The sequence below is a fragment of the Scyliorhinus canicula genome, chromosome 2 (assembly GCF_902713615.1).
Source record: "Scyliorhinus canicula chromosome 2, sScyCan1.1, whole genome shotgun sequence".
Classification (NCBI taxonomy): Eukaryota; Metazoa; Chordata; class Chondrichthyes; order Carcharhiniformes; family Scyliorhinidae; genus Scyliorhinus; species Scyliorhinus canicula.
The window spans coordinates 218,426,779-218,451,383 of NC_052147.1; the positions used below are offsets into that span (position 1 = coordinate 218,426,779).

Genomic DNA, 24,605 nt, shown 5'->3' on the forward strand with positions numbered 1-24,605 from the left:
CTGTTTCCCCACCCCCCGACTGATCCCCCCCCCCCCCCCCCCCCAACCCGGTCCGACCTCTTCCTCCTGGTCCAACGCCCCTTCTGGTCTGGCCCCAACCCCCCTCCTGGACCGACCCCACTCTCCCTTGTAGACTGAAGCCCCCCTCCAGGTCCCCCCCCCTTCCAGGTCCCCCCCCCTCTCCAGGTGCCCCCCCCTCCAGGTCCCCCCCTTCCAGGTGCCCCCCCCCCCTCCAGGTACCCCCCCCCCTCCAGGTCCCCCGCCCCCCGCCCCCTAGGTCCCCCCCCTCCAGGTCACCCCCTCCAGGTCCCCCCCTCTACGGTGTCCTCCGTCCCCGCCCCCCCGACCTAACCTCATCCCTGTTGAATATTGTCTGAGACCAGATAAAGGCACTTGTGTTATTCATTTGCATGTATAGTAGTTAGCCCCTTTAAGCTGTGATCTTCTAAAAGGTCATGTGATCTGCTCATCTAATCAGTCATTAGCAAGCGTAATCGCTGAGCAGAGTGCAGGCTTTGGCCAGTTTGATCCAGGAGGCAGACTGGCAGCATCGTGGCTGCACTACTCTGTACACAACATGTTGTGCAAATAAATGTTTGATATTTGTACCTAACTGGTGGAGCCAAATTACTACATTTGATGATGAGGCAACAGAAAGCAGCAAGTGTGCTTGCAAGATCACCGGCTCAGAACCTGGTCCAGTTGAAGTCAAGCTTATGAAGTAGAAGGTAGGTGCAGTCATGTCTGTCTGCGGAAGAGTGGGTTCCTTTGGCGCCTCAGCGGAAGATTGGTTGCCGTATGTAGAGTGACTAGAATTTTTGTTCAGAGCAAATGAAGTTGAGGAGGGGTCGAAGAAGAAGGCAGTAGTGTTAAGCGTGATTGGGACCCAAATTTATAATTGAATTCATAGTCTTACGTCCCCAAACACACCCAATGCAAGCTTGTTTATCGAGAACGGAAGTAGAAATGGGAGTGTCTGCTTCTGTAACAGGGAGCAGATCTCCAGATATCTTCGATAAAAGTGGTTCAGCCTCTGAGGCTCAGAACACATCAGCTAGATTGGTTACCTACACAGGGGAGGTCATTAAGATAATAGATCAAAACATCTGTGAGCTAGGGGCAGCAATCTCCCCAACTCCATTAATCATGGAGTCTGGCCAAGGATCAAGTCTAATGGGCCATCACAGGCTCCAAGAAATTAAACTAAGCTGGTTTGACATTCTTTAAATTAAGGAAGAAGGACGGCAGGAAGTATTCCGGAAATATCAGGATGAACTGGGAAAACTCAAAAGTTTAAAGGCAAAAATTCACCTAGACCCAAAAGCCACCCTAAAAGTGTGTCCTATCCATTGCTGGAGAAAGTTGAATCTGAGCTACAAAAACTTGAAGAACTGGGTATCATCCAGCAAATCCACTTCATTGAATGGGCAGCCCCCATAGTACCTGTTGTTAAACTAGAGAAGACACAGCCTGCATCTAGGGGACTATAAATTAACTGTAAACTAAGGAGCAAAGCTGGACAGATATCCAATCTGGAAGATGGCGGATTTACAGGCAAGACTGGCTGGAAGTCATTCATATACAAAATTGGATATGAGTCAAGCACATCAACAGTTGGAATTGGATGATACTTCCAGAGGACCTGTGACTATAAAGATCCATAAAGGATTATATCAGTACATACGCTTGCCTTTCAGCATTTTATGGCATTTATGTGCCATATTTCAAAGAATCATGGAAGGTTTATTACAGGGCTTGCTGCGTGTCGCTGTGTATTTGGATGTCGTATTAACTACTGGTGCAACTGAAGAAGACACTTGGACAATCTTGAAAAAGTATTGAGAAGGTATCAGGAGGCGGGAGTTCACCTAAAAAGAGAAAAATGGACTTTCCAGGCCTGCAAGTATTTTACTTTGGTTACCCTGTGGATGCCCAGGGATTGCATCCTATGGAGTTCAAAGTAAAGACAATAAAAGACACATCAGATCCTAAAAACACCTTGGAACTTAAATAATTCGTGGGGATGGTTAATTATTATGGGCATTTCCTTCCAAATCTGTCAACACTATTAGCCCCTTTACATGTGTTATTAAAAAAACACCAGAGATGGTTCCGGAAAGCATCACAGGGAGAAGCATTTAATAAGATCAAGCAACTATTGCATTCATCTTGCCTACTGGTACATTTTGCCTATCCAAAATTTAGTGCTAATGTGTGATGTCTCCCATACAGAGATGGGGCAGTTTATCTCACAGAATGGATGATGGATCTGAGAGGCCTGTTGCATATGTGTCAAGAGCCCTTTCAGAAGCTGAGAAAGGTTACTACAGTTGGAAAAAGAAGGTCTATCAGTTGTGTATGGAGTGAGAAAAATTCCACCAATATGTCTATGGCAGGCATTTTTGTGTTGTAACAGACCACAGGCCATTTGTAGGTCTTTTCAAGGGGGGCAAGGCAATTCCATTGATTGCATTGACCAGGATTCAGTGCTGGGCACTGATCTTATCAGCTTATAAATATACATTTGAGCACACCAGGGGCACAGATACCCAATGCTGATGCCCTTTGTCATCTTCCACTATCAGAAAGTATGCCATACCCCCCAGTGACACAAGAAATCAAGACGGTAATGAATTTTCCAGATATTTTGCCAGTGTCAGCACAGCAAATGTAATTGTGGATCAGCAGAGACCCGTTGTTATCAAAGATAAAACACAAGATTAACAGGTTGACAGAATGGGAGGATTTCTGAAGACCTGAAGCCATGCCACATTAGGAAAGACATGCTCAGCTGTGAGGATGAAATCATTCCCTGGGGAGTGAGAGCAATTGCCCCAATGCAGGGGTGGGAATTGCTCCTTGCGGAGTTGCAAATGCCCTTCTGTCAAAAAGGAAGCTGCTTGACAGAAGCCACGTTCGTCGGCCAGGTATGGATGCCGATATCAAGAGATTAGTGAAGCACTACGATCAGAACCAGTTCCAGCAGAGGTTACCTGCTGCAGCCCTTTTGACCCTTGGGAGTGACCAGATCAACCATAGATGCGGGTCCACTTCGATTTTTTCAGACCATTTTTTTGGCAAGACGTTTCTACTATTGGTAGATGCCAACTCCAAATGGTTGGAAGTATTTGTGAGGAGTTCTACAACCACGCATGCTACAGTCAAAATCTTTTGCCAGTGCTTCGCACTCCATAGGTTACCTGAATTATTCATGTCAGAGCTGCACCATATCACCCTTCATCCAATGGATTTGTTGAGCGGGCAGTTCAGATTTCCAAGGTCGGCTTAAAGAAATAGCCAGCTGCATCATTGGACATGAAACAAGGTTGGTTCCTCTTAGCGTACAGGACCACCCCGCATTCGACCACAGGTATATCTCCAGCAGAACTATTGATTATCGACGGTTAAGCACCAGGTTAAGCCTGGTATTCCCGAATTTAGCGGGGAGGGTAGAGGCAAGACAATGCAACCAAAAGAGGAACCATGATTCAACTAAAGATGGAAGGGGCTGGATTCTCCGTCGCAATGGTCCCGTTTTCCGGTGCGGCGCACTCCCGCCGGCAATGGGATCCTCTGTTCCGGCAGCTGGTCATTGTGGCAATCCCACGCTGTCGGGAAACCCGCAGGCATGGGTGCGCTGCCAGCGAAGCGGAGGATCCCGCCGATGGAGAATCCCGCAGAAAATCTTTGAAAATAGATGATCCAGTTTGTGGAGGAACTTTGTGAATGGCCCAAGCTGAGTTCCAGGAATCATTGTGGCCAAGACAGGACTGTTATGTTATGAAGTGAGTGCACTGGACAGGATTGTGGGGAAACATGTGGACCACCGATGTGGGTGGGAGTCATCCCAGAGCCAGTGTTACAGCCTGATTCGTTGTTGCCAGGTGGAGGTGTTGTTGGCTGCCCGAGAAATAAAATGTCTAATCAGCCTGTGACAGGCATGAGAATGGGTCTGACCAAAACAGAGGAGATTGGAGCCTCAGTTCCCGAAGGGAGAGCTAGTGTAACAATGTCTACAGGAAGTACCACAGCAGAAGTACCCCAGCTGGGGGAGTCGCGCTGCTCTATGAGGAAACGGAAGCCAGCAGAAAGGCTGCGTTTTTGATGGAGTGACTAAAAATATTCATTGTATATTATGGGATCTGTATAAGTTAACTATCATTTTGTGAATTAAGGACCTTAGAGAGGAAATCTTCTGAAGAGGCATGTGACCCGTTCATCCAATTGGTAGTTAAAATGTGGAATTGCTGAGCAGACTGCGGGCTTTTGCTCAGTTCGATCTGGGAGGCAGACTGGCAGCATCATGGCTGCACTATTCTACATAGCGTGATGTGTAAATAAACATTCATTGTTTCTACCTAACTGGTGGAGCCACATTACTACAGTTTGTTTTTAATTCTTGGATTATGTCAAAAGTTGAAATTGACTTACTTAAAAACAAGATGTTATGGCAGTCAACACTTGTAACTTTGGCAGAGGCTCCATTGCCAAGTTCCTTCAGTCTTCTGTTAATAATGTCATTGAGCAGAGTAGAAGCTCCACAGAAATGCTTGATGTGGTACACGGAAGAGATTTAAAAAATTAAAAAAAAAATTAATTTAGAGTACCCAATTCATTTTTTCCAATTAAGGGGCAATTTAGCGTGGCCAAACCACCTACCCTGCACATCTTTGGGTTGTGGGGGCGAAACCCACGCAAACACGGGGAGAATGTGCAAACTCCACACGGACAGTGACCCAGAGTCGGGATCGAACCTGGGACCTTGGTGCCGTGAGGTTGCAGGGCTAACCCACTGCACCACCGTGCTGCCCAGGGAAGAGATATAACAGAATGAAGTCTGACAGAATTCGGACAAGATAATCGGTCTTTAGAAATATCCATCACAAGACTGCGGAATAATTTGAAATTACCCTACATTCTAGCTCTCCCTGCTGAATAAACTATTTATTGCCAATTAATTGTCAATAACCGCATTAGTTATTTTAAGCTGTAAAACTTCCGGTCACTTTGGTAGTCTACTGTACCAATGTGACAGTTGACAATGCACAAGTGTATCGATTCCAATATGCACACCTCTCCAAAATAGGGGGCTGGATTCTCCGCTGTCGGGATTTTCCATTTTGTTAGCAGCCCGGAGATTTCCCAATGGCATGGACTGCCCACAATGGAAAACACCATTGCCCAGCTGGTGAGACGGAGAATCCCGCCCAGGGTATTTGTTAGCCCAGATTTCATGCACTATGAGAAGACAAAATGTAAAGACTGTAAAAAGACTGTAAAAAAACTAGTCTTTACATGGTATTATCTATTCATTCATTGGTATTGCTGTGAAATTGTTGAGAGAGGTGTACTTTAAAGGACAACCCAAATGAAACAATTTGCCTAATGGGGAAAAATCTGCGTTTGTCTCCTTTTCAAATAACAGCATAATGTTCAAATAAAACCAAATAAACAATCATATACAGTAGTGGATTCCTATCCATTTTGTAACAGATCCTTAGCAGTATTTTAGATATGCGTGCAACTTCACATCCTCTTTCTGAGTGGCCTCAGGTAGGCTAGCAAGAACACACAGGTATTATTTCTAAATTTGCACAGCTATCTTTCCCTTTATTTAAAAAAATACTTAATGGAGCAAAATTAATGTTACTGCCCCTCATTGCATGCAAAGCATCGAGCTAGATTTTTTTTTACCCATTTTTAGTCAGTGGACAGATAATATCTTGCACTGGGAAAAGAATTAATGAGATTAACAGAACAAACATCTGTCCATTATCAATTAAGTAATTAAACTTTGGCTCAATTCATATCCTGCGGTTGAGAAGCCCAATCTCAGTGGTGGTGAACACTTTGAACTGCTAACCACATCTCTAATGAGATTTTTCATTTCTCAGACAAATCATTTAGTGAAAATGCTCTAGAGAAGTGTCAGATTGTTCCCAGTTTGGTGAAGAGTAAGCAGGAAAGAAACTTGCATTTTGTCTGCTGCCTTCATGCTGACTACTAGTTACAAAGGCTCATTAGTGCTCCTGGAGAAGGAAATAATATTGCAAATATACCTACCCTTACCCCAGCTGAAGATTTATGACTACAGGCAATAGCTGGGCATTAAAATATTGACTTTGAACACATACCGAAGTGTCCCTATAGAGAGGAAGTATGGCTTCCACCGTGACTCTTTCATCTTTGAGCTTTATGGGAAGGTTTATCTCTATGCTGGCTTTAAGTTCTCACTTGAAATTAATTTGGCTCACATTGAACTTTGATCTTTATGCACAAGTGATTTTTAAAATATATGGGTTTGCTTAATTGGAATGTAGAGGCAGGTTTCAGGAAGCAAGTTAAGATGTTATGATTATTAACTGTAAAACTGGGCTGGATTCTCTGCATCGCGACGCCGAAATCGTAGCTGGCGCCAGGGTGGTGAGTCCAGTTTGACGGCATAATCGGGCTCGGCACTGGTTTGTCAATTCTCTTGGAAACGAAAATTGGCGTCACCGGGCAGTACGGTGCACCACCGGAGGGCCATTGCCAGAGGCCCGCTCAGCAATCCTCTGCCTCCGACGGCATGGAATTAACCTGCTATTGCCGGTTGGGATGTTCGCGTGGCGGCTGTGGGCTCAGTCCATGGCTGCCCTGGACTGGGGTGGGCAGATCAGAGACCAGGGGGGCCTTATAGGCGGCCGGGGAATCTCCTTCTTGGGTCTGGCTCCACGGTCCGAGTCCACCATGGAATGTGACATGGCGCCGCCGCCGCCGTGCGCATGCGCGGTCTCTGAACCGGAAGTGCGGGGGCCCGTATCTGTAGAAAAAGCTGCGAGATTCACTCGGGTCCCTGCTAGCCCCCTGCAGGGCTATGACTTCATTTCACTTTTTTGCAGGAATTTCAGGAGTAAAACTCCACCGTTTTGACACCGGCGTGGGGGCATAGTTTTAATAATGAAGAATCCAGCCCCCTATTTCTCTGTTGCTAATGTGCTTAATTCTGTGTTTAAATTAAAGTTTGTTTTACCATAAAAGCTGTCCGCTGGTCAGTGTTGTCACTCATGTGATGCAGTAACAGTTAAAAGTTGGGTTCTCATTCGGAATCCCATAACATATTGGGGTTCTCATTCTTGGACCCAAAACATTAGCACATGATTTCCCCTCTAAACATGTGGACATTAGGAAATGTGCGAATCCTTGGTGTGTGTCAGTTTATTCAGGAGAATGGTTTGAACACCAGTACATCCCTGAAGCTGAACAGACGGAATTTAACTTAAAACCTACTGTATCTGACCTGGAAATAATTAAGGCTTAATATGGGCACCAAAATTCAAAACTGTTCTATTCCACAGGAGATATCACTCACAAAGTAAGAACGAAGATATTAAGTTCAAAATTTTCAGCTGAAGAACAATTAATGTGGCTTTGGATTATTTGCTTGTGGTACAGATCGATTTAATATACATTAATGCATAGCAGGTTAGATTTTGTTGTTTTAAACACATTGGGCCGAGTTTCAGTCTGCGAGCGCCATCAGAGAGAATAGTGACGCGGGCCTAAAAATCCAGCAATGTCACGAGGTACCCGCCCTCCATTTAAATGCATTATAATAAATGTTAATATTATTAACAAGCTCCCCAACATCTGGGCCGGGAGTCTCCAAAATCCCGGCCAAGTGTTGACGCCGGCGTAAATATCGGAGTGTTTCACGCCGCCGTCATCGGGCCTCTTGGCCCAAAGATTCAGTGGGCCACAACGGCTCAGCACAGCGCCGGAGTGCTGCGCACTGCTCCAGTGCCGATATGCGGTCCTGCACTGCTGGCGTTTATCTGCGCATGCGCATGGTGGCCGTTTACGCGCCGGTGATGCGCAACATGGCAGAGCCACACAGCGGGCTCGCACAGAAGGAGGTAGGCCCCCTCCAGATAGCACGCACCCGCCGATCAGTAGCCCCCGATCGCAGGCCTGGCTGTCGTGCAGGCCACCCCGGAGTCTGATCCCCTGCACCCCCCATCAGGACGGCCACCGCGGCTGCGGGTCCGAGCTCCCGCCGGGTGGTACTAGGTTGGAACCATACCATCGGAATTCGGCTGGTCGACCGCGGAGAATTGCCGCGGAACCCGCGACCGGCGCAGCGTCGATCGCGCGCGCGTGTGACTGGCGGCGATTCGCCGGTCGCCGGGGAATTGCGTACCGGCGTCGGAGCGGCGTGGCGAAAATTTCCGGTGTGTCCAACGATTTTTCGACCTGGCGCGGTCTCGGAGAATCCTGGCCATGATGCCTCCCTTACCAAATATTCATATATCAACGAGGTTTAGAATAGCTTTTTAAATACAGAATTCAGTCAAGAGGACCCCTCCTGCGGTGTGAAGTTAAGTATATCTCCCTGGGAGAGAGGGATATGCCTGGGAAGTGTCGGAGGCAGTGCTGGGAGGGTCCTCGTGGTAGTGGGGGGATTACATTAATGGCTGGTGGGGAGGGTAGGCATGGTGGGCTGTGAAGGGGGATCTTGCAGGAATGGGGGGAGCGGTCACTGAGGGCAGGGGTGGGGGGAGACGCTGGCAATGCATCCGCGGTAGTGGGTGGTGCTGGAAGCCTTCGAAGATTGTCTGGGTGTGGTGGGAAGGCCCTGATGATTGTCTGGGGCCGTGGTGCGGAGCCGTTAGTACCACCTTGGTGGGGGATGGGGCCGTTCAGTTTCAGTTCTGATTGGCGCGCCATTTAAAGGTGGCTCCCCGATCTCTCTCGAGCCAGGTGCTGACTATTGGGCCCCACCCCGCCAGAGTGATAGTGTAAACCCCGCCCATTCATTGTTTTTATATAAAGAGGTTGAATATCTGGAGAGAAAACTGACCTGTGCAACTGGGGAGTTACAAGCAAATTTTCAGTCTGAGCCTGACACTTTGAAAAAATATGGAAAGATTCCACCCAGCAAGTTGGTTTAATTACTTTAATTAGGGATTGATTGGTGTCAGTGTTTTGATGTCCATACCACTAACAGTTGGCTTGGTGTAAATTGATGTACCATATGCATTAAGTTGTGTTTTCTTACATAAAAACTAATCCATTCTTTATTAATCAGCAGCTGCTTTAGTGTGATCCAGTTCGGTCCATCACAATTTTGTTTTTGTTCTTTTATGGGATATGGGCATCCCTGGCAATGCCAACATTTATTGACTATCCCTTAATGCCAGGAGAAGGTGGTGGTGAGCTGTTTTCTTGAACTGCTGAAATCCATGTGGTGTCGGTCCATCTACAATGCTGGTAGGGAGGGAGTTACAGGAATTTGACCCAGCTGCAGTGAAAGAATGGTGATGTAGTTCGAAGTCAGGATGGTGCGTGGCTTGGAGAGAAGATCCAGGTCATGATGTTTCCATCATGGGCAGCACGGTAGCATTGTGGTTAGCACAATTGTTTCACAGCACCAGGGTCCCTGATTCGATTCCCGGCTTGGGTCACTGTCTGTGCGGAGCCTGCACATTCTCCCCGTATGTGCGTGGGTTTCCTCCGGGTGCTCCGGTTTCCTTCCACAGTCCAAAGATGTGCAGGTTAGGTGGATTGGTCATGCTAAATTGCCCTTAGTGTCCAAAATTGCCCTTAGTGTTGGGTGGGGCTATTGGGTTATGGGGATAGGGTGGAGGTGTTGACCTTGGGTAGGGTGCTCTTTCCAAGAGCTGGTGCAGACTCGATGGGCCGAATGGCCTCCTTCTGCACTGTTAATTCCTACAGCCTACAGCCATACTAGTCTGAAAACGCCCAATCTCATCTGATCCTGGTAGCTAAGCAGACTCAGGCCTGGTTAGTGTTGGTCGTTCTGATTTAGTGTGTTTAACACTCCTCCAACAGAGGAAGTGTGCTTAACACTCGCTTGGCTCTGTTTCTTGTTTCTATGCTCTGGAGTCGCCAGGTGCCATAAGAGTCACCGTCACAAGCATCAAGGTCAAGTTCAAAGCAATAAAGCTATACACCAATTAGTAAGTCCAAACAGTTAGAGTTTATTATAACAATTATAATAAATACTCATGCACACGCTAAAGACTAACTTACTTCTCTACCATTAAACGACTAATACTTATCTAAGAAGGAACAGCCAAGGTCAGGGAACAAGGCCTTTGTTCCGTTCTGGTCTGCAACTTCTTGATACTACTGGTCGGCACGGGTATAAGTAATGCCTGGGTCAAGGTAGCGATCGTCGTTTTGGCACTTACTTATCGATGGCTGCTGCTCGACGGCTGGTGTAAAAGACAGGATCTGGAGTCGGAGGCCGGAGACAGGAGAACGAACCATGTGCGGGACCTTCTTTTATAGGTTCCAGGAGGTCCGTGCCCCTTGGGGCGGGCTTCCTCACCTGCTAGGGATCGATTGGGCCTTTTCCCAATCGATATTATTTGAACCCCCCTATCCTAGGGTCGTTCCTTGATGGCTGGGGTGGTTCTTAGGACTCAATTCCTGGTTTCGCTGGCTCCATCGTGTCTGCTTCGCTATTGAAAGTATCGATTGATACTTGAGTGTATCTATTGTGCCCGGGACTGTCCCGGTATCACCTCATTAATATGTAAACTGTTTTCCCATTTACAGCGCTGCCTGAACTCTGCAGCTGTCGGGAAACCGGTTTTTGCAAGTGTCTCAATGCTGAAAGCTTCTGCAAGCTGTTTGCTCTTTACTATGTCCGTTTTTCCCTGTATTCTTTGCAGTCTTCCATTTTGTGTTACTGGTGTCCATCTTAGATGGCTACATTAGTACTTGGATGGGAGACCGCCTGGAAATACCAGGTGCAGTAGGCTTAAATCACCTACAGCCGTACTAGTCTGAAAATGCCTGATCTCATCTGATCTTGGAAGCTAAGCAGACTCAGGCCTGGTTAGTACTTGGATGGGAGACTGTCTGAGAATACCAGGCTTAAATCTCTGGGGCTGGTTTAGCACACTGGGTTAAATCACTGGCTTTTAAAGCAGACCAAGGCAGGCCAGCAGCATGGTTCAATTCCCGTACCAGCCTCCCAGAACAAGTGCAGAATGTGGCGACTAGGGGCTTTTCACAGTAACTTCATTGAAGCCTACTTGTGACAATAAATGATTTTCACTTTCACTAATTGTGACAATAAATGATTTTCACTTTCACTAATTGTATGATCTATATTGTCGAGGTTATGGGTTTGTAAGGTGCTTTTGAAGAATCCTCAACGAGTTGCTGCTGTGCATCCTGTAGATGGTGCGCACTGCTGCCACTGTGCATCGGTGGTGGAGGGAATGAATTTTAAAGGTGGTGGTTGAGGTGCCAACAAGCGGCTGCTTTGTCCTGGATGGTGTCCAGCTTCTTGAGTGTTGCTGCATTCATCCAGGTAAGTGGCAGGCATGCTATCACACTCCTGACCCTTGCCTTGTAGATGGTGGATATGCTTTGGGGAATCAGAAGGTGCGTTATCCTCCACAGAATTTCCAGCCTCTGACCTGTTCTTGTAGCCACAGTATCAATATGGCTGGTTCATTTTAGTTTGTGATGAACAGTAACCCCAGGATATTAATACTGGGGGATTCAGCAATGGTAATGCCATTCAAGGGGAAATCGTTTGATGCTCTCTTGTTGGAGATGATCATTGCTTGGCATTTTATGGTGCGAATGTTACTTGTTACTTGCCACTTATCAGCCCAAGCCTGAATGGTGATCCAGCTCTTGCTGCATATGGGCATTATCTGAGGGGTCATGAATGATGCTGAACATTATGCAAGCATCAACAAAAATCCTCATTTCTGATCTTATGATTGTGGGATGGTCATTGATGAAACAGTTGTAGATGGTGGGCCTAGGACACTACCACGAGGAACACCTGCAGCGACTAAAATGATTGACCTACAACAACCAAAAGCATCTTCCTTTGTGCTATGTATAAGTCCAATGAGTGGAGTGCTTCCCTGATTCCCTTTGACACCAATGTTGCTCCTTAATGCCACACTCGATTAAATACTGTCTTGATGTCATAGGAGTTTGTCTCACCTTACCTCTTGAGTCCAGCTTTTTTGTCCATGTTTGGATCAAGATTGTAATGAGGACGTATTACTTTAGAGACATTAAGGGTGAAATTGGTCTTGGGCACTAACATAAAACAGGCCATAGTGAATGGAAAGTTTGTTTGACACCATGTCCAGTTTTGAAGTCAATGGAATCATGGAGCTGATTTAGACTACCACCAAAAAGCAATTACACCACCACAGTAATCAAATTACGTTTGAAAAAAATTGCTTTGAGAACTTAATTTTGTCAGTATTGTTGTTTAACATTAATACGTTACAGTGTAACAAAAACACGATGTAAGTTGAATAAATTTGATTTTATGATTAATATGACAATTTATCAAGGATGTTAATTTAAGAAAATGGGTTATTCAACCGTGACTACATTTCTACTTTTGCAATACATAATGTGTTACAGATAGCAGCTTGTTGACAGGAGTTGGTGCAGCATAAAGTATCAGTAGTATCTTATAATTCATAGAATTTAATTTGATGTAATTCTCAAATAGGTTGAGTCTGGTGCTGTGCATGAAATGATGTGTAATGGTTTCATCTCCATGTAATCAAGTATCCTATTTGAAAGACGGTTGCCTAAGGTCACCACATAGTAATTTAGATTGCAGTACTTAAATAATAGTAAGCAAAGTAAATGAGAAGTTGTACATTGTAGTTGAATACAATCACACAATGCATCACAATGCTGTGCCCTTAATGTATCTAAAGTAATGCAGCTTTGGAAATTTTACTTTACATATTTAATTTGCGTGTGTTTCAGCTTTATATGTGCTGAATATATAAAGATCTGATTGTAGCAGACACAGACTACAATGAAATCTGAAAAGCTGATAGATGCAGTATTCAGGATTATATATCCTGATACAATCCTATATAAACCTCTCCTGCTGTAGGCCGTGACAATGGTACTTACTGCACAGTATTCTCATCAAGCTACCTCCCCACTTTTCTCTCCATTGACTGTCACATCCAGGCTAGATTTTTCCAGTCTCCTCTTCGTGCGTCTCCTTTTTAACTTGCTTGAAAAATTCCTAATTCATTCAAATCTTTACTGTTTTGAAGTTGTCCCGACAAGGTTTAATTCACTCATCACCTCTGTCCTTACTGATTAACTCTGGTTCCTGTAATAACACTCACGAGACACACTGGGAAGATCCCATTGATTTCCCCGTGGGGCTTGTGGAAAAAGAGCTTTCCCGCTGATGGGTGGAGGCCTATCAGCTGGGGCTCAAAGAATCAACCCTTAAAAGCCGGCCTAGATTGTGACTGGCATGATTGGTAGTTCTGGTTGGGACCTATGTGCTGTACGTTGCGGCTTTTTCTGTTGGCTGAAAATAAATTGCTGTTTTGATTCACCTCCTTCGATCCCCTGAGCTTTTATAGTTCCCCATCTCCAAACATATTGGGCAGGATTCTCCGTCCCGCCAGACCCGTTTTCTGGTGTGACGTGCCCCTGCCAGCAGTGGATCCTTCATCCCGGCAGCCGGCCAATCGGCTTTCTCATTGTGGCCACCCCCACGCAGTCGGGAAATCAGCTTGAGTGCACTGCCGGCGAAGCGGAGGATCCCGCCTGCCGAGAATCCTGCCCATTGAACTTGAAACCTCAATTTCATCTATTTTCAATCACGGTTTCATTTACTCTTTAATCTCCTCAGGTGTATGGCCAGAACTTTACATTGCCTGGGCAAGCACGCCCAATGGGTGAAAACTGCAGACCTATATTTACTCCCATGTTCTTTGTTCCCTGATTCTAGTCTTCTGTGCATCCCCATTTTTTTGCTGTACCAATGGTGGCAGAGCCTAAACTTACTATAATCTCATTCTCTGCAGTCCCCTGTCTATCCCTCTATCTTTGCTCTACAATTTAGGAACTTTCTTAAATATTAGAATGGTTTCTCCGTTGCCCAGCACCGGTCTTGGATTCCTGATTGGGTGGAAAATAGAGCTTCGCACGAAAAACGGGATCAGTGCCAGGTGCCAAACCCACTGTGATGCTCCGATTCCTTGCTGGCAGCAGCAGCGGGCCACCTGCCCCGCGCTGACGGCACTATGCAAAACCACAACGTGCATGTATTTAAACCTGATTAACAGGCTGGAAGCCCAGTTTTCCACTATCCCCACCCCTCATTGTGGCCACCCCCACGCCGTCGGGAATAAGGCAAGCATGATTTGGTGCAAGTATTTACAAGCAGGGCCCAGGCGCCATGGTCATTAAAGGGAAGCAAGGAAGAAAGCAAACCATTGAAGCATTTCGGATTTGCTCGGGGGTGTATGCCTGGACCTCAGGGAATAGCAGGAACAACTTGGTGGCAGTGCGTGGGCTCTTGGGGCTGGATTCTCCGCAGCTCTGCGCCGGAATAACGTTTGGCGCGGGGGCGGAGAATCGACGTTCCCGACCGGATCGCGATCGGCACCGCTCCGCCGCTCGTCCGTCAATCACGCAGCGCGGCTGGAGAGCCATTGGCAGAGGTCCTCCCAGCGATACTCCGATCCCGACCGGCCGATTTCCCGATGGCGTGGTTCTAACCACGTGTGGCCGGTCAGGACTCACGCACGGCAGCTGCGGACTCAGTCAGTGGCCGCCCTGGTGGGGGGCAGGGATATCCAGCACCGGGGGGGGGGGGGCTTATAATAATAATAATCACTTATTTTCACAAGTAGGCTTCAAAGAAGTTACTGGGAAGGCCACTAGTCACCACATTTCCGCCGCCTGTTCGTGGAGGCTGGTACGGGAATTGAACACGCGCTGCTGGCATTGTTCCACATGGCAAGCCAGGTATTTAGCCCACTGTGCTAAATCAGCCCCCTATAGGAGGCCGGGGCAGCGATTGGGCCGGTCCAATGCAGGGGCGCGGGGACGATCGGGGGTACCTTGTTTCTTGATGATCCGCGGTCCGAGTCTGCCATGGGGCTCGGCGCGGCCGCTGGAGGCTGCCGCCGTGCGCATGCGCAGACTTGGAACCCAAAGTGCGGGGGCCTGTATTCGCTAGCCCCCTGCAGGTAAGTGAATAGCTCTTTATTTTTTGCAGGAAACCGGGTGTCCCCTCAGGTTTGGGGTGCTCTGGTTGTGACCCCATTACCGCATAAATTCATTTAAACCCACCCCCAAGCTGCAACGTATAGGTTCCTGGCTGCTGACAGTGCCAAAGCAAGTCCAGAGAAGACCCTGCAAGAGAGGAGCCTGTCCCAGAATCACAGGGGCCAGCCAGTAAGGCTCACGTACTGGCCATCCACCAGCTTAAGTATAATCTATCTTTCTTATCTTTAGTGGTCATCCAAGTGTTTCCCGTGATAGCACATCAGGAGTGGAGGTGGCCTGCTGTTTGTCTTGCCCTCTGCCCTGTGATGGCCTTGATGTTTGTTCTCTGGAGGGCCTGGGCCTGGATGGGCCTAGTTGACTTTCAGGTGTCACTGGTGATGACATGTCACCCTTTTCCACCCACTGCCCAGCAGATGCGGCTCCCCTGTAGGAGGCGCTGGGATAGCTTCATTTCCTTCTTCCTCGGTATGCTAGCTGGCCTTCGAGCTACAACCCCAGGATGGAGGGGAGAATGGAGCGAGTTCTGGAGGCCTGCCCGCGTCTGAACCATGGTGTCAATGCCCTCAGCCATGGTGCATGAGACTGGGTCATGTCCCTCAGCAAGTGAGTCATATCGCTCATAGCCTCGGTCATGTCCCTTTGTGCCTGTGACCTGTACCTCTCTGACTGGCTAAAGTGAGTCAGCGCCTGACCAATGCTCTTGATGCCCTCAATCATGACCCTTTGTGAATGGGCGAAGCTCTGGAGCGCCACAGCAATGTCCATATGAGCCTGAGACATGTTCGCCTGTGACTGGGCCTCCTGTTCTACTCCTTGACCATGGACAGCGCAGTGTGCCCCAAGCCTTGAACGTCCTCACACATGGCCTTGACGCCTTGCCCCAGGCCTTCCACCGAAGTGCCGCCCTTTCAGTGTTGGCTCGGGTGCCATGCATTGTCGGCACTATCTCCTGCACCTGAAGGCGAGTGGACGCTTCCAGCTGGACTTGCAGGCGCCGGAATGTTGCTGACACCCCCTCCTCTATATTCTGGCTCTGCTTCTATATCTGCATCAGTGATGGGATCATCTTTTCCAGAAACACAACATCTGTCTGGATGACAGCCTTTCCCTGGGATCGGCAGCCCTCGGGCCATTCGCTCCCTCGGGAGTCCCTGCCTCCACATGATGTGCTGCAGCATGTGTGTGGTGCTCACCAGAGGGTGACTGACATTATCCACCGAGGTGACAGTATCTGCGATGTTGGATGGTGCAGGTGAAAGCAGTGTCGAAACGTCGATGTCTCCCCCAGAGTGGTGCTCCGGGGTGTTCTGAAGGTCTGGATGGGGGCCAACGACCCCCAGACGGCCTCATCTGATGGGGAATCTGCAAGACAAAGACATGGGTGAGACCTTTGGAAGATCTGGTCTGTGGGGTGTTGTTGGCCTCGAGGGAATTTGGGGGCATATGTGAGGAGTGAGGGATGGGCACAGAGGTAGTTACTCATTCAAGCTACTGAAAGGAGATTGTTTACGACCTTACAGCATTGCATACCAGTCATCTTGGTGATGGTGGCAGCACTCACAACCTCTGCTACCTCATCCCAGGTCTCATTCAGTATAGCGGGCTTCAGTCTCCGCCCCATCCTGAGGAAGAGGGTGTCCCTCCTCTCCTCAATGGTGTCCAGTATGTGTTCAATATTAGCATCCAGGAACATAGAACATACAGTGCAGAAGGAGGCCATTCGGCCCATCGAGTCTGCACCAACCCACTTAAGCCCTCACTTCCTGCCTATCCCCGTATCCCAATAACCCCTCCTAACCTTTTTGAACACTAAGGGCAATTTAGCATGGCCAATTCACCTAACCTACACGTCTTTGGACTGTGTGAGGAAACCGGAGCACCTGGAGAAAACCCATGCAGACACTGGGAGAACATGCAGACTCCGCAAAGATAGTGATCCAGCGGGGAAGCGAACATGGGACCCTGGTGCTGGAAATCCACTTGTGCTACCGTGCCGCTCTTTTAGAAACCATCTTCGTGGCCAGAATGATAGTCTGCTGAGTGGAGCTCTTAAAAGCTGCTGCAGCTTGTCAGGCTCTGAACATTGTAAGAGTGCTACCTATTTGTTCTTCTTTAGCCTCTGTTTATTCCCTTATTTCCCCTCTCTTTTACTTTTGTTGTTACATTTTTGATCCATGGATGTTTATGGACCAGTGGCTTTAAAGCAAAGCAGCCTGAAGCAGCCGGAACCTTTAATTTAAACAGTAGGATCAAAAAGGCTGTGCTGTTTTGGACTGGTGATTTCAGGCTGGCTGACGTCAGTGGTGACTCAGTTTGATTGATTTGGCTGGTAGCTAATGAATTGGCCCAAAGGGCTGTGGTCTGCCTGGTAACAGGTGGCGATTGGATCTGATCCCAGCGGAATGTTTTTAGAGTCACAAAGTTCCAGTTTAGTTTCACTTTTGATTCTGCAGCCTGGATGGAGGAATCTAACTAATCCTCTCCAAAAATATCTAACTAATCTTCTCCATAAGGCCACTGTGAGGGCTGACGCTCTATCCAGCAAAACTGGGTGTCTCAAGACTGCAAAGGCTTGACGTCAAACCACAAGCTGAATGCAAGGTCAGAGGTGAATTAAAGTGTCTCTCCAGAAAGATAAGGGCCAGATGTGAACCTCGAGCTGAAGGCCCAGTTTGATTTTCTTTTAGAAATTTGGAGTACCCAATCCATTTGTTTCTAATTAAGGGGCAATTTCAGCGTGGCCAATCCACCTACCCTGCACATCTTTGGATTGTGGGGGCGAAACCCATGCAAAGACGGGGAGAATGGGCAAACTCTACATGGACAGTGACCCAGAGCCGAGATCGAACCTGGGACATGAGGCAGCAGTGCTAGCCACAGCACCACCGTGCTGCCCAGGCCGTTTGGGAGACTAAGTCCCCACGCCAGCATTAAAACGGTGTTTTACATCAGAAAAACAGGCGCAAAACAGCCAATGATTCGTCGTTTTGCTGGGGGCTATCAGGGAGGCATTATAGAGCTCCCGGCTCTAGTTGCCGATATGGCCCTGAGCATTATGGCCCTGAGCATGCGCACAGCAGCAGCCTGCAGCGGCTACACCGTGCTTCATGGCGGACTCAGCCCACGGACACGGACCACAAAAATAGTACACCCGTTCGACCGCTCTCGCGGCCCAGATAGCCCGCCCCAGTGCCGCCAGCACCGATTGAAGGCCTCCTGCCCATGGATCGGCCCTCCTCCTCCTGTGGCGGTGCTGGACCGAGTACGCAGCTGCCACGCTAAGTTCCCGACGAGTGAGACCACACGTGTCCCACGACCTCGGGAACTCGGCAGGTCGGTGACGGAGCATTGTGGGGCAGGCCTCAGGCAATGGCCGGCTGCCTGTAAGTGCTGTATTGCATGAATAACTCAGCAAGGCCGACTGTTATCAGCTGTGAACCAGAGACTTTAATCGACCAGCATGCTGTGAGGAAAGCGTGCTGAAGAACCACCATTGGAAGCAAAGACTCTTATCTTTTGACCTTCATCCTTATTATTTTTACCCCTTCCCCCTCTGTGTTTGTCTGTCTTGTGTGTGTGGATAGAGGGTGTGACAGTTAAAGGGGGTGGTAGGTTAGCTTGTGGTTATCCAGTTGTATTTACTGCATTTTGCATCATTATTCTTCTAATAAATAAACAGTAATTGGGTTTCAACTTACAAACCTGGTGACTGTAGTTATTGAGCAGCTAAGAATTATTGGGGAATTCACTTGTGTTGTGACTCCGGGGCATGTGGGGCTGAAATTGATCACACACTTACCCAGGGTGGCGTAACAACATGATTCCCGATCCCAGCGAATGAGATGCCTGTGGAGCCGAGTCTCGGGTATGCTGCACGTGGGCTGCGTGCTGGATAATTTGCATAACATAAATCACTCCTCACTGGTGCTCCTAGAAGCAGTTCCTGTGATTCTCCACAGGCGGCCGCACTTAGTCTCTAGAATGGAGAATCTCGCCCATTGAATATCGCTATGAATCGCAGAAATTTGGTTTGCAGGTGCAGCAGGTATTTAAGAAGGCACATGGAATGTTGTCCTTCATTGCTGGAGGGATGGAATTTAAGAACAGGGAGGTTATGTTTCAGCTGTATAGGGGGCTGGTGAGGCCATACCTGGAGTATTGTGTACAGTTCTGGTCTCCTTACTTGAAAAAAGATGCACTGACACTGGAGGCTGTGTACAGGAGATTCACTAGGTTGATTCTGGAGTTGAGAGGATTGACTTATGAGGAGAGACTGAGTAGACTGGGACTATACGCATTGGAATTTAGAAGAATGAGGGGTATCTGATAGAAACATATAAAATTATGAAGGGAATAGTTAAGAAAGAAGCAGGGATGTTTTTTCCACTGGCGGTGAAACCAAGACTTGGGGACATAGCCTCAAACTAAGGAGGGAGCAGATTTAGGACTGAGTTGAAGAGGAACTTCTTCACCCAAAGGGTTGTAAATCTATGGAATTCTCTGCCCAGTGAAGCAGTTGAGGCTACCTCATTGAATGTTTTTAAGGGAAAGATAGATATATTTTTTAACAATAAATTAAGAGTCATTAGGGGCGGGTGGGTAACTAGAGCTGAGTCCACAAAAAGATCAGTCATTAGCTTATTGAATGGAGGAGCAGGCTCAAGGGGTCAGGTGGCCTACTCTTGCTCCCAGTTCTTATGTTCTTTTCCTTTTGAACAATTTTCAGTCATGTGTCCTGACTCAACCGTAGCTTCTTATTTCTTTTCTCCATGAGGTTTTTTGAGGTATTTTCTGTGGTACGAGCACTAAATGCTTCAAAGTGCCTTTTGTCCACCTGTACTCACATGGGACAGAGCATGTTGCCATGCCAAATATTTCTCTATTGAAGACTATCAACACTTAATAAATTGTGTAAAAAAATGTGGGCGAGGATTTTATCCCTGTGGGATATTTATGAAGTAAATGTCAATTGAAATGCCCCGGTGCATCGGCAAGTGGGAGGCATGTTGCGGTGGGGCCATAAAAGGCTGGCCATGGTGAAAGCTAATCTCAGAGTGCTTCAATATGGGCAGTATTGGTCTGGCTATCCATTGTAGTGTCTGATTCACCGTTTTGTTAATGCCAAGGCAACTGTGTAACAGGCTCTGCATATAACAGGAGGCTCATTTATACACTGCTCGTTTTACACCATCACTAGAGATGACCTTCTGTCCCCATGTATTTGCATGGGAAGAATATTCTATATATTAAATTGAATGTGAAAGCCATGGATCTGTCGATTGGCTATTTTGAGCTGTGTATTGACTCTGGTAGTAACAAAAATGTGCAATGCCATTGCTATAAATATATATTAACGTATGTTCATTTATTTTGAACTATCAGCTTTGACAAAGAGTCATCGGACTCGAAACGTTAGCTCTTTTCTCTCCCTGGAGATGCTGCCAGACTTGCTGAGATTTTCCAGCATTGTCCCTTTTGTATTTTGAATTATAGTTCAACTCCATAGCGCCTTCCATTACAACTGTGCGTAATTCAGCTGTACATCAGTGAAAATGGCATGTCTGATTTTACATGTCCCTCGCTGGTGACATAATTAGGTTCACACCCAGAAAGGGTGAGAAACTCAATTAAATGCATTTGTATATGTCCACCGACACCCCCCCCCCCCCCCCCCCCCCACCCCACCTCACTCCCTACTGCAAGGTCCCATCCTTACTGAACATTCATACCTGTGTACAACAGGTTTGGAAAAATGTGAATCAGCCTGGGGGAGAGGGACATGTCCGGGTCATGCCCTCGTACCTCCCCCTGACATTGGCCCCTGGAACAGATTGGCAGTGCCAGGTTGACATTGGCAATGCCAACCTGTGCCAGCGAGCAATACTGTGCGGGCCCTCTGGGGAGTCCCATTGGGGGCGGGATCATGTTCTATTTGTTGGGGGTGAGGAGCCTCCAATGCTGATGCTTGTGGTGGGGTGTCAATCTCTGAAGGAAACCCAGTGTGTAGCTCACCAGCTGGAACGGCACGGTGGCACAGTGGTTAGCACTGCTGCTTCACAGCTCCAGGGACCCAGGTTCAATTCCGGCCTCGGGTGACTGTCTGTGTGGACTTTGCACTTTCTCTCTGGGACTGTGTGGGTTTCCTCCAGGTGCTCCGATTTCCTCCCGCAGTCCAAAGTTGTGCAAGTTAGGTGGATTGGCCATGCTGAATTGCCCCTTAGAGTCCAAACAATTAGGTGGGGTTACTGGGTTACGGGGATAGGGTGGAGGCGTGAGGTTGGGTGAGGTGCTCTTTCTGGGAGCCGGTGCAGACCCGATGGGAAAATGGCCTCCTTCTGCACTGTAAATTCTATGATTCTCTGAATCAATTCGCCAATCACAGAAGGTTGCACAGCCATGCTTTCTTTCTCTTAAAATATTTTTATTCTCCTCCTTTTTCACATTTTCTTCCAAATTTGCACACACCAACAATAAACAGTAATGAATATAGAAAAAGAAAGAAAATTGCTTTATTGTCATGAGTAGGCTTCAATGAAGTTACTGTGAAAAGCCCCTAGTCGCCACATTCCGGCGCCTGTCCGGGGAGGCTGGTACGGGAATATAATGTCCATCCCCATATCAACAACAACAATCCCATCCTCCCGCCAAACCCCAAACAACTGCCCGCATGTTAACATAAAATGATTCACATTTAGAACATAGAACATTACAGCGCAGTACAGGCCCTTCGGCCCTCGATGTTGCGCCATCCTGTGAAACCCCTCTAAAGCCCATCTACACTATTCCCTTATCGTCCATATGCCTATCCAATGACCATTTGAATGCGTTTAGTGTTGGCGAGTCCACTACTGTTGCAGGCAGGGCTTTCCACGCCCTTACTACTCTCTGAGTAAAGAACCTACCTCTGACATCTGTCCTATATCTATCTCCCCTCAATTTAAAGCTATATCCTCTCATGCTAGACATCACCATCCGAGGAAAAAGGCTCTCAATGTCCACCCTATCTAATCCCCCGATCATCTTGTATGCCTCAATGAAATCACCTCTTAACCTTCTTCTCTCTAACGAAAACAGCCTCAAGTCCTTCAGCCTTTCCTCATAAGATCTTCCCTCCATACCAGGCAACATCCTTGTAAATCTCCTCTGTACCCTTTCCAATGCTTCCACATCCTTCCTATAATGTGGCGACAGAACTGCACGCAATACTCCAAATGCGGCTGCACCAGAGTTTTGTACAACTGCAACATGACCTCATGGCTCCGAAACTCAATTCCTCTACCAATAAAAGCTAACACACCGTACGCCTTCTTAACAACCCTCTCAACCTGGGTGGCAACTTTCAGGGATCTATGGACATGGACACCGAGATCTCTCTGCTCGTCCACACTACCAAAAATCTTACCATTAGCCCAGTACTCTGTCTTCCTGTTATTCCTTCCACCTCACACTTTTCTGCATTAAACTCCATTTGCCACCTGTCAGCCCAGCTCTTATCTATGTCCCTCTGTAACTTGTAACATCCTTCTGCACTGTCCACAACTCCACCGACTTTAGTGTCATCTGCAAATTTACTCACCCATCCTTCTACGCCCTCCTCCAAGTCATTTATAAAAATGACGAACAACAGCGGCCCCAAAACAGATCCTTGTGGTACACCACTAGTAACTGGACACCAGTCAGAACATTTCCCATCAACCACCACTCTTTGTCTTCTATCAGCTAGCCAATTTCTGATCCAAACTGCTAAATCACCCTGAATCCCATGCCTCTGTATTTTCTGCAATAGCCTACCGTGGGGAACCTTATCAAATGCTTTACTGAAATCCATATACACCACATCAACTGCTTTACCCTCATCCACCTGTTTGGTCACCTTCTCGAAGAACTCAATGAGGTTTGTGAGGCACGACCTACCCTTCACAAAACCATGTTGACTATCTCTAATCAAATTATTCCTTTCCAGATGATTATACATCCTATCTCTTATAAACCTTTCCAAGACTTTTCCCACAACAGAAGTATGTCTCACTGGTCTATAGTTACTGGGGTTATCTCTACTCCCCTTCTTGAACAAGGGGAAAACATTTGCTATCCTCCAGTCTTCTGGCACTATTCCTGTAGACAAAGATGACTTAAAGATCAAAGCCAAAGGCTCAGCAATCTCCTCCCTAGCTTCCCAGAGAATCCTAGGATAAATCCCATCCGGCCCAGGGGATTTATCTATTTTCACACTTTCCAGAATCGCTAACACCTCCTCCGTATGAACCTCAAGCCCTTCTAGTCTAGTAGCCTGTATCTCAGTATTCTCCTTGACAACTTTGTCTTTTTCCTGTGTGAATGCAGACAAAAAATACTCACTTAGCACCTCTCCTATCTCCTCGGACTCCGCGCACAAGTTCCCACTACTGTCCTTGACTGGCCCTACTCTTACCTTAGTCATTCTTTTATTCCTGACATATCTATAGACAGCTTTAGAGTTATCCTTGATCCTACCTGCTAAAGACTTCTCATGTCCTCGCCTGGCTCTTCTTAGCTCTCTCTTTAGAGCCTTCCTAGCTAACTTGTAACTCTCAAGCGCCCTAACTGAACCATCACGTCTCATCTTTACATAAGCCTCCTTCTTCCTCTTGACAAGTGTTTCAACTGCTTTAGTAAACCATGGTTCCCTCGCTCGACCACTTCCTCCCTGCCTAACAGGTACATACTTATCAATGACACGCAGTAGCTGTACTTAAACATGCTCCACATTTCCATTGTGCCCATCCCCTGCAGTTTTCCTCTCCAGCCGATGCATCCTAAGTCTTGCCTCATCACATCATAATTGCCTTTCCCCCAGATATGACTCTTGCCTAATTTTTCCAAACCTGTTGACATATACATAAACAAATAACACAATGGAATCAGGAATCACCCATAGTCACCATGAACACATACAGTCCCCCTCCCCCCAACCTTCCCAACCCCCCCCACTAATGTTCGATGTTATCCAATTCTTGAAAGCGCATAATGAATAATGCCCATAAATTTGTTGCTCTATTTATTTATCTTGGTGAACCACAAGTCTTTGCCTTAAATCGATCAAATGACCACACAACCAATTAGTTAGTTCAAAAGATGGTTTATTTACATACACAAGAGTTATCTCAACATACAAACACAATCTACCATGAGTTAAACTACACCTATCAGCTACAATAACCGATACTTAACTTCAGGGCAACCGGCACTGTGCAAATGGATAAAGGCATTTATATGGATTTCACTTAGCTGGTTCGAAGAAAGTGGCTCTGTCTCTGCTGGATTCATCCATCGGCTAGCAATCATTGGTCTTGAACTTAGCTGGCTGTTCCTGCTGCAATTGGCTAGGCACAGGCCAGATCCAAGATAGACAGAACACATGGCTGTGCTCTCTTTTATCCCCCGCTCTTTGGGGTGGTCCTTAACTTTGGGCCCAATAGTTCGACAGGGCTCTGATCACAGTCTTCGATTTCGGCCAATCAAGGGGCAGGTGCCTTGGTAGCTGAGCGGGTCCTTAGGGATCATTGACCTTAGGA

The 24,605-nt window shown here is 47.3% G+C and overlaps 1 long non-coding RNA gene and 1 pseudogene across 1 annotated transcript in view; both read left to right on the forward strand.

Moving 5' to 3' along the window:
• Positions 1-594: 594 nt before the first annotated feature.
• LOC119962446 overlaps positions 595-24,605 on the forward strand; it is a 96,843-nt gene continuing 72,832 nt past the window's right edge. The window contains exon 1 of the long non-coding RNA XR_005459875.1: positions 595-728. This is a non-coding gene — a long non-coding RNA (uncharacterized LOC119962446). The remainder of the gene's footprint in view (positions 729-24,605) is intronic.
• On the forward strand, positions 10,776-10,891 carry LOC119962536 (annotated as a pseudogene).